Genomic DNA, 9,750 nt, shown 5'->3' with positions numbered 1-9,750 from the left:
GGTGGGTTCAGAATGGTAATACGGAACGCTGTGCTGCATCCCAACGGCCTCGTATCACTAGCAGTCGAGATGACAGGCATCTTATCCGCATGGCTGTAACGGATCGTGCAGCCACGTCTCGATCCCTGAGTCAAGAGATGGGGACGTTTGGAAGACAACAACCACATGCACGAACAGTTCGACGACGTTTGCAGCAGCGTGGACTATCAGCTCGGAGACCATGGCTGCGGTTACCCTTGACGCTGCATCACAGACAGGAGCGCCTGCGATGGTGTACTCAACGACGAACCTGGGTGCACGAATGGCAAAACGTCATTTTTTCGGATGAATCCAAGTTCTGTTTACAGCATCATGATGGTCGCATCCGTGTTTGGCGACATCGTGAACGCACATTGGAAGCATGTATTCGTCATCGCCATACTGGCGTATCACCCGGTGTGATGGTATGGGGTGCCATTGGTTACACGTCTCGGTCACCTCTTGTTCGCACTGACGGCACTTTGAACAGTGGACGTTACATTTCAGATGTATTACGACCCGTGGCTCTACCCACATTCGATCCCTGCGAAACCTTACATTTCAGCAGGATAATACACGACCGCATGTTGCAGGTCCTGTATGGGTCTTTCTGGATACAGAAAATTTTAGACAGCTGTCCTGGCCAGCACATTCTCCAGATCTCTCACCAACTGAAAACATTTGGTCAATGGTGGCCGAGCAACTGGCTCGTCACAATACGCCAAATACGCCAGTCACTACTCTTGATGAAATGTGGTATCGTGTTGATGCTGCATGGGCAGCTGTACCTGTACACGCCATTTAAGCTCTGTTTGACTCAATGGCCAGGCGTATCAAGGCCGTTATTAAGGACAGAGGTGGTTGTTCTGGGCACTGATTTCTCAGGATCTATGCACCCAAATAGCGTGAAAATGTAATCACATGTCAGTTCTAGTATAATATATGTGTCGAATGAATACCCAGTTATCATCTGCTTTACTTCTTGGTGTAGCAACTTTAATGGCCAGTAGTGTATGAATCAAATCAGTTGTTTGTAAAGCTGTCAACTCCACAAAAGTTCTTCTAAGGGAGTAACGTAATCCAACGTCCAAGGTTACGAAACATACCAGCTATAGCTATTTTATTAATTAAGGCTTGTAATATTCTCAGTCTAGCAACCCTTTTGGAATTTTTCGATGGGAAGGAACATTGTAACCATCCGGAAGGTGCAGTGTACGATGAATAATGTTGTTACGAATGGTACAGGAATGAGGGACCGGGTGTCGGGTCCCGCCAGCTGCCCGACCACACGCGCTAGCGCGCCTCAAGCCTGCGGCTGCCGGGCCGGGCCCCGAGCGGCGCCAAATAACAGCCTGTCCCGTCCCGACCCGTGCCGGGCCGCAGAGCCGCAGAACCGCGCCTGCCTTTTGTCGGCAGGGGGGCGGCCTGCCCTCTGTCACTCGGCAAGGCCGCGCAAACAGCCCCACAGCCGCGCCGAAGCTCCTAATTTGTTACGAATTAAGTCGGGCCCTGCAGAAAAAAACTCAGCCACGTCCGAGAAGTGCCTACGGACAATAGAGCCCAGAAGTAGCTACTTCACGCGGACTGAACCGTCAGCAACGCTCGGTTCGAAGACACTTTTTAAACCACTTTCCAAGTAATTCGGAAATTTTATTTTGTTTTCAGTAGTGTTTCTCTGATTGGTTTTATATACTGAAAGTAATGTTTCGACCAGACAGATTATGCCTACTAACGATGTTATTGTTATCAACACGTTCTTAGGTGCTCTACCAACTGAGCTACCCAAGCACGACTCACGCCCCATCCTCACAGCTTTACTTCCGCCAATACCTCGTCTCCTACCTTCCAAACTTCACAGAAGCTCTCCTGCGAACCACTTGCCTGCGAAAGGCAAAGGTTCCGAGTTCGAGTCTCGGTCCGAAGGTAGGAGATGAAGTACTGGCAGAAGTCAAACTGTGAGGACGGGGCGTGAGTCGTGCTTGGGTAGCTCAGTTGGTAGAGCAGTTGCCCTCGAAAGGCAAAGGTCCCGAGTTCGAGTCTCGGTCCAGCACACAGTTTTAATCTGCCAGGATGTTTTATATCAGCGCACACTCCGCTGCAGAGTGAAAATCTCATTCTCAATAAAATTCATGTAAAGGACTGGCTTGCCCAGAGCTCCGACCTGACCCTAAAGGAATACGTTTAGGATGAGCTAGAACGTCGAATCATCTCCAGATCCCAGAGCCCATCATCATTTTCGGTTCTTTGAGGAACAATGGGCTGCTATCTCTCCACAGACATTCAGACATATTATTGAAAGTGTTTCTAACAGAGTTCAGTCCACCATAAAGACAAAGGTGGACACATCCCATATTAATGTCCACTAGCAAGTGTTCAGATTTTCATTTTTTTATGTAACGTAACTGCAGCCTTGGACAAATCGACGTCCGCAAGGTAATTATATGCACTGAGAGCCTACTGGACAGGGGGCTCGCTTTTATGTCAAAATAATAAGAATAAGTAGATCTCAACGCTCGCTGCACGTTCGTCTGCCTTACACGGATAGTGGAGGTGCCTGCTTTGTTTCTTTGCGACCGCCTAAATGAATTCTGCAGTTCCGTGAGGGAGAACCGCTAAGCGGCCAGCTCGAATTGACAGGGAGAACTGGTGGTGTGTCCTTCCCCGTGCGGGTGGTGGCAGTAATTCCGTTCCCGTTAGGACGACTCGCCGCCGGCGGAAAGCGCATTCGCTGCTCCCCCGTAATTACTGCACCACGGCTCGCACGCAGACATCCAGCATCATCTCCTCTGTTCCTGCCTCCTGCAACACTGTGGCAACTTTCGAAGAAGTTACCCTCAAAAAAAATAAAAAAGAAGAAAAATAGTGACGTAATGTGGCAACGACACGCTGAGGTGTATGAATTTGTTAATTACGGTACTCAGAATTTCCGTATTTAGACTAATGATAAAAATCCGTCGGGTTACCAGAAATTTGGCAGTGTTGAAATATCATGACTTTTCCACGTCTACAATACTCATCGGTCTTTGCGAAAAGATGAGTATTATCCTCGATAAAACATCGTGGTGTCTCAACGACTGTCAACTGGCTGGAAACCTAACAGCTGTTTTTGGGTACTGACAATCGCTAAACAACGGCGATGTATTCTGTCGATCTCATTAAAAGGGCTAAAGTGACGTCAGAAAGTGTACGACGCTTCGCTTGGTAACGGAGGCAAGGCTTAAAGAAAAGAAAGATACTTTCGAATGAGCCAAACCGTTAGGCAGTGTAAAATGGTGCACCATGTTTGAAATTCTGTGAAAAATAGATATAAACTATCGAGAAAGACGAGTGATATACAGTATGTATAACAATCAAGAAGGAATAATAATAATGGAACGCCAAGAGAGAAATGCTGGGATGTAACAGGATATAAAGCGAGTGTAAAGTCTATGTCGCCTACGTTTCAATCTCTGCATCGAAGAAGGAGCTAAGGAAATAAAAGAAAGGTTCAGGACTGGCATTAAAATTGAGGGAGGAACGATAACAATGACAAGATTCGGTGATGGAATTGCTATCCTCAGTTAAAATACAGAAAAATTACAGGACCTATTCAAGGAATGAAAAGTCTAATAAGCACAGAACACAGACTAGGAGTAAATGAAAGTATAAATTGGGGATCAATTAGTAAACCAACTAACAGAGTTCTACGCATCTAACTTATGGCGGACAAAGCAAAAGGAATATGGGAAGGAGACTAGTAAGGACAAAAAGAATACAATGCATCAAAAGATTTCTGCCATTATCATACCAGAACTTCATGAGCAGGACCTACTATCGAAATAAATCCGTCCGGGCCACAGCAGCGTCACATAGCGGTGCATGTAGCATCAGTGAGCGTGCTGTCCGTGTGTAGAATGAGGAAGGCGCGTGATCTATTTGAGTTTAAGCGAGGACAGGCTGTGATGGCCCGGAGGCTCGTCACGACCATTTCGGAAACTGCACGACTTGGGTGTTCGAGGAGTGCTGTGGCAGCTGTCTTCAACACGTGGCGAAACCGAAGTGATGCACATCCATACGTCGTTGGGTTGGGCAGCCACCCGTCATTACAGATGTCGGACGTCATAGACTGGGCAGGCTGGCAAAACTGGACAGGCGGCAAACTGTGGCGGAACTAACATCAGGCTTTTAGCCTGCGCAGAGTACAAGTGTGTCTGACACACAGTGTGCTGAACACTCCAAATAATGGGCCTCCGCAGCCGACGATCCATGCACGTGTCAATGTTAACACAACGACATCGGCAAGTATGATTAAAATGGGTACGTGACCATGGTCACTGGCCGTTGACGCAGTGGCAGAGCGTTGAATGGTCTGACGAATACCGATACTTTCTTCATAAAGCCGATGGGAGGCCGCGAATCCGTCGTCTTCCAGGGGAACAGCTCGTTGACACCTGTACTGCGGACGGAGACAATCTGGCGGCGGCTCCATTATGTCAGGGGAACGTTCACGTGGACTCCATGGGTCCAATGGCGCTCGTGCAAGGCACTATGACGGCCAAGGAGTATCGTACACTGGGTGCAGACCACGTGCACCCCTTCATGACGATCATGTTTCCCGACGGCAGTGGCAGTGTTCGACAAGGCAATGCGCCATGTCCGAAGAACAGGAATGAGGTGGAGTGGTTCGGACCACACAATGGCAATTTGCAACTGATGTACTGCCAACCCCCCTCCCCTCAACTTGCCAGATCTGAATCCAGTCGAACATATCTGGAATGTGACTGAAGGTGGCGTCAGAGCTCATCGCCCACCTCTCTGAAATTTACGGGAGTCAGGTGACTTATGTATTCAGATGTGGTGCCAACTCCCTCCAGTAGCCTACCAAGGCCTGACTGCTTCCATGCCACGACGCGTCGCCGCTGTTAACCGTGCCAAAGGTGGACATACCGGCTGTTAGGTAGGTGTCATAATGTTCTGGCTGATCGGTGGACGTCGAAATCGGAGAGAGAAGTTCTTGAGAACGGCTATTTCGGGCATAGCATTGTACCGAAAGATAAAAATGGAATGTGAAAAAAAGTAGGGAAGAGAATCGAAGTGTTTGACATGTCCACATGTGGGGTACCAGTTGAGCATTTAGTATATCTCTGAGATGCAACGAGATCGAAACCCAGTGACATCGCTTCCCATGATATCACGTGAAATAAAAAAACGAAGTCACGCAACGGATAACTACTTGACTGTCTGAATTAAACAGGCAGTATCCAACTGAACATGAAATATGGGTATCACAACTCACATAGGAATACTACTAAGGGTTCCCACAAGCTACTAACTGAAACTAAAGTTCACAATAATAGTTCGATTAGTGATAAATGCACTGAAATGGTTCTAATCAATACAAATAATTACGGAAAGGCACAAGGATGCAAAAGTTACGCACATTAGACCTTGAGGCAGATGGGTTTGTCTGACATGGTTCAAATGGCTCAAATGGCTCTGAGCACTATGGGACTTAACATCTGAGGTCATCAGTCCCCTAGAACTTAGAACTACTTAAACCTAACTAACCTAAGGACATCACACACATCCATGCCCGAGGCAGGATTCGAATCTGCGACCGTAGCGGTCGCGCGGTTCCAGACTGAAGCGCCTAGAACCGCTCGGCCACACCGGCCGGCTGTCTGACATGGAACGAGATGAAAATGGTGTCCACGAAAGTCCTGAATGATTGCTGAATAAGTCGATAGTCCAAAGAAAAGACCCAGAAGAGTAAGAACAAGCGCCAGTTCTCTCGCCTAAGCGCATATTTAGTGCGGTTAGCTGGCTATGAATTATTTTTGGATAACGAAACCTCGGCTTGAAACAAATGACTTCGCAGACTCCTCGTCACAGAGTACACAAGTGCGACTCATACTTCCCGCGTTCCGGGGTGGCCGAGCGGTCCTAGGCGCTACGGTCGCAGGTTCGAATCCTGCCTCGGGCATGGGTGTGTGTGATGGCCTTAGGTTAGTTAGGTTTGTTTTAAGTTCTACGGCACTGATGACCTCAGAAGTTAAGTCCCATAGTGCTCAGAACCATTTGAACCATACTTACCACTCTGATGATACTCAGATGCAGAGGAAGAGGAGGAGGACATTGGTGTTGAATGTCCTGTTGATAACGAGGTCATTAGAGACGGAGCATAAGCTTGGATTTTGTAAGGATGGGGAAGGAAATCGACCGGGCCCTTTCAAAGGAACATTCCCGACATTTGCCTAAAGCGATTTAGGGAAATCACTGAAAACCTAAATCAGGTTGACCGGATGCGGGTTTGTACCATCGTGCTCTCGAATGCGAATCCTATTGAGAGGCACCCACTTGCCTTGCTCATACTGTGGCATCAAGCAGTCAGGCCTGCAAGATGAGTGGTTTGCCAAGCGAGTGGATTCTTCCTTAATTTATCGAGTAACATGAATTCTCGTATCTTACTATTTAGTTACAAATTACTCTCCTGTATGAATAATACGCAACGGAAACACGCATCTGACTATCAGTGATTTATGGAACTCTGACTGTACACTATGCACTGGCAATACCACATTTACTTTTTGTCTTTTATTTAACGGCTTTTATTAACACGTGGCCATCCCACTGAATACGAATGGCGCACACATTATAAATTCGGGACATTATGACAACATACAATTCAATGAAAAAGGCCACCAATCTCTTTCTTTTCACTATCTGATTTATTCCTAAACACACAAATTCTACAACCTACAACAATATCACATGAGAAATTCCGCCCAGTGGGCATGGCTTTACATTAGTGAATCTCTATATTATGGTCTCGTAATTTATTTAAGGCTACAGTGCGCTTTCTGGATAGGATGGTGGATCTTTTATTATACCTCACACTTCGACTCTCACAATCATCATCACGAAACTTTCCTCCAGATCGAGCGATACAGAAGGAACAAGCATAACCCACAAATCTTTTGAAACTACCTTGCTACTCCCCCATGCAAACCACACATACACAAATTACATGACATACACCACACAACAATATGGTTACAACATTATCACTTTCAGCTTTCCCACTTCAATCAATATTTATCCCAGTTTCACACGACACTGCCCCACTTTGTAATTCTACTTTCCTACCGTGAACTCTGGAGATAAATGCACGTCTTCCTGTGCAATGCAAGCCAAGTGGCGTTGCTGGATAGACGGCCGACTCACCTTGATTCTCTCTCAGAGTTTAAATCTAGCGTCACACGGAATCATATCATGCAGTTTAATATTAAGCACACACGCGAGTCCTCAACTGATACCATGGACGAGTACTTCTCTTTATCCTTTGTCTCATACACAGATTGAGACTCACAAAGTACTCACCACGTGGAAGTACTTGTCTCTAATTTCAAGTTCTGCACACGCCATTTCTTAAATATTTCAGTTTATGGTACACACGCTATTTCTTAAATATTTCAACTTATTGTACACACGCTAGTAATTCAGCTTAACTTAAGCACACGGAAGTATTTCAACTTATTGCTACACGTGGTTTCATTGTGACCGTTGGTCACTTCAGAAGATTACTACAATCCCTTTAATATTACCTGCCTGACATTTAATTCTCCCCACAAAAGTTCCTGAAATAGAGAAATTATTATTTCAAACTACTCTTAAATATTCCACATGCATACCATGTCTCCACTCTTTCATCATTACGAAGCACAACTAAAACAGGTCTTAACAGCACAAGATCCAGCGGCAGAGTCCTGAAACATGGCCGTTCCTGAGGTTCTCTCGCACCTGTGTCGAGGTGGGGGAAGCACCTTGCTATCGTATTGGTCAGCCACATTTCAGACGCTCAAAGCTGGTAAATTTCATCTCTTTGGTCCCACCAAAGGTGGCCAAAGGATCGACTCAAAGATGATCATATATTCACATTCACTATCTGCGGTTAGCAGACGACCATACATTCATTTACATTCATTCATTTCACAGATCTCACCAAACTGGATGTAGGGATTTACTTTGTGGGAGTGCACATGTGATCAATTAAATAAATAAATTGTCATTCTTTCCCACACTGGTATCCGGCTTCGCTGTATTAATTGAAATTGAGTTATTTTACAAAAAAAATGTGTTGTTCTGACAAAAATAATGAAGTATGTTGTACCTATTTTCAATGTCGGGTGGTACTGTACCCTTTCACTGTGTGCTAACCACTGCGCCGCCTCGCTCGGTAGATGCAGAGGATGCCTGTAATGATCGATGAAAAATTTTAGTTCAACTCCGATATCTCTGATTAGCTCTAAAGTGAAGACATATCTGTTTTCTCCCTGAGCCCTGTGTCTGTACTCTTTCATGTGGCAATATAAACATCAAAATTAGAGACCGCGCAGTAGACGAAGTAAAGGAGTTCTGCCCCTTTTGAGGCAAAACACTCCTTCATGGACTGATACGAACAGTCTTTTATAAAATACAAAACAACCGAATTCCGTCGCAAATCGCATGCCCTAAGACGAAGTGTGTTTCGTAAAATAAAGACCGACCGCCTTCAATCATAAATCGTAATGGATTTCGATTCCTGTTTTGTGAGCACAAGGATGAAAATCCAACTCTTCTCTGGCCACCATTCACTAGATCTGTTGAGCCTTTATGGTCTTCTTTGTAGGGAATAGTACGTGATCGCTATCCACCTTTATCATCGTTATCTGAACTTGCCAATATTTCACAGGAAGAATAAGATTCCTGTGAAGAACACAAGACCTGTATAGACCTGTATTTGTACACTCCGAGAGACTGGGAGCTATTTTGAATGCCAAAGATTTTCCCGCACCGTATTAGGCGTGATAATATGTCGTGTTTTTTGCTTTTCCATATTTTTGTCAACATCTCAAATTTTATCTTGCACGCTGCGCAAGAATTATGGTCGTGGATGCGCGTGAGCCTCCACGCTTCGCCATGACACCAAGGAGGACGTAATCAAGGATGGTTTCGGCCTGGATTCGAATTCAGTTGGAGTGGAATTGAGATACTGATGTATCGATTCACAGTAAGAGTCTCTGCGGATTCCTTAAATCGTTTCAGGCAATGCTGTGATTGTTCTTTTCAAAAAGTACGTCCGAATTTCCACTGCATTTTTGTTCCATACGAACTCAAAAAAAAAAAAAAAAAATGGTTCAAATGGCTCTGAGCACTATGGGACTCAACTGCTGTGGTCATCAGTCCCCTAGAACTTAGAACTACTTAAACCTAACTAACCTAAGGACATCACACACACCCATGCCCGAGGCAGGATTCGAACCTGCGACCGCAGCAGCAGCGCGGCTCCGGACTGGAGCGCCTAGAACCGCACGGCCACCACGGCCGGCCCATACGAACTCGCGCCTTGTCTCTAACGACATAGCTATCGACGGGCCATCGTATGATATTTTGATCTTTTTGACTTAATACTGAAAGCTAAGCAGATTGTGACGACACGTGATGTATTACACACCGGCGTTACGCAGAAACCAGTACCTCCTAACCACTTCTTTGTGGGCCCCGATCCTCTCGTGACGCATTGTTCACAGAGTGGTTGAAGGTACCATCTCGATTTTAGTCCAAAACAAAACAGACGAACTATAAACGACCTCAGAAAGAAATCTGAGAACATCATTGCGCATTTAGACACTAAGACTGGTACGGAAGTAACGTCTGCTAAGTGAATCTCAGACTTTACTTTCTAACGATGGTGCATCGACTAGCCATTTCAGG

The 9,750-nt window shown here is 45.7% G+C and overlaps 1 non-coding gene across 1 annotated transcript; it reads left to right on the top strand.

Moving 5' to 3' along the window:
* Positions 1-1,994: 1,994 nt before the first annotated feature.
* On the top strand, positions 1,995-2,069 carry Trnas-cga (transfer RNA serine (anticodon CGA)). The gene has a single exon. It is a non-coding gene; the product is annotated as a tRNA-Ser (tRNA).
* The last annotated feature ends 7,681 nt before the right edge of the window (positions 2,070-9,750 follow it).

This window comes from Schistocerca serialis, chromosome 1, assembly GCF_023864345.2.
Source record: "Schistocerca serialis cubense isolate TAMUIC-IGC-003099 chromosome 1, iqSchSeri2.2, whole genome shotgun sequence".
In the NCBI taxonomy this organism is placed as follows: domain Eukaryota; kingdom Metazoa; phylum Arthropoda; class Insecta; order Orthoptera; family Acrididae; genus Schistocerca; species Schistocerca serialis.
The sequence above is the reverse complement of the archived record's forward strand: the minus strand, read 5'-3'. Positions and strand labels throughout refer to the sequence as shown.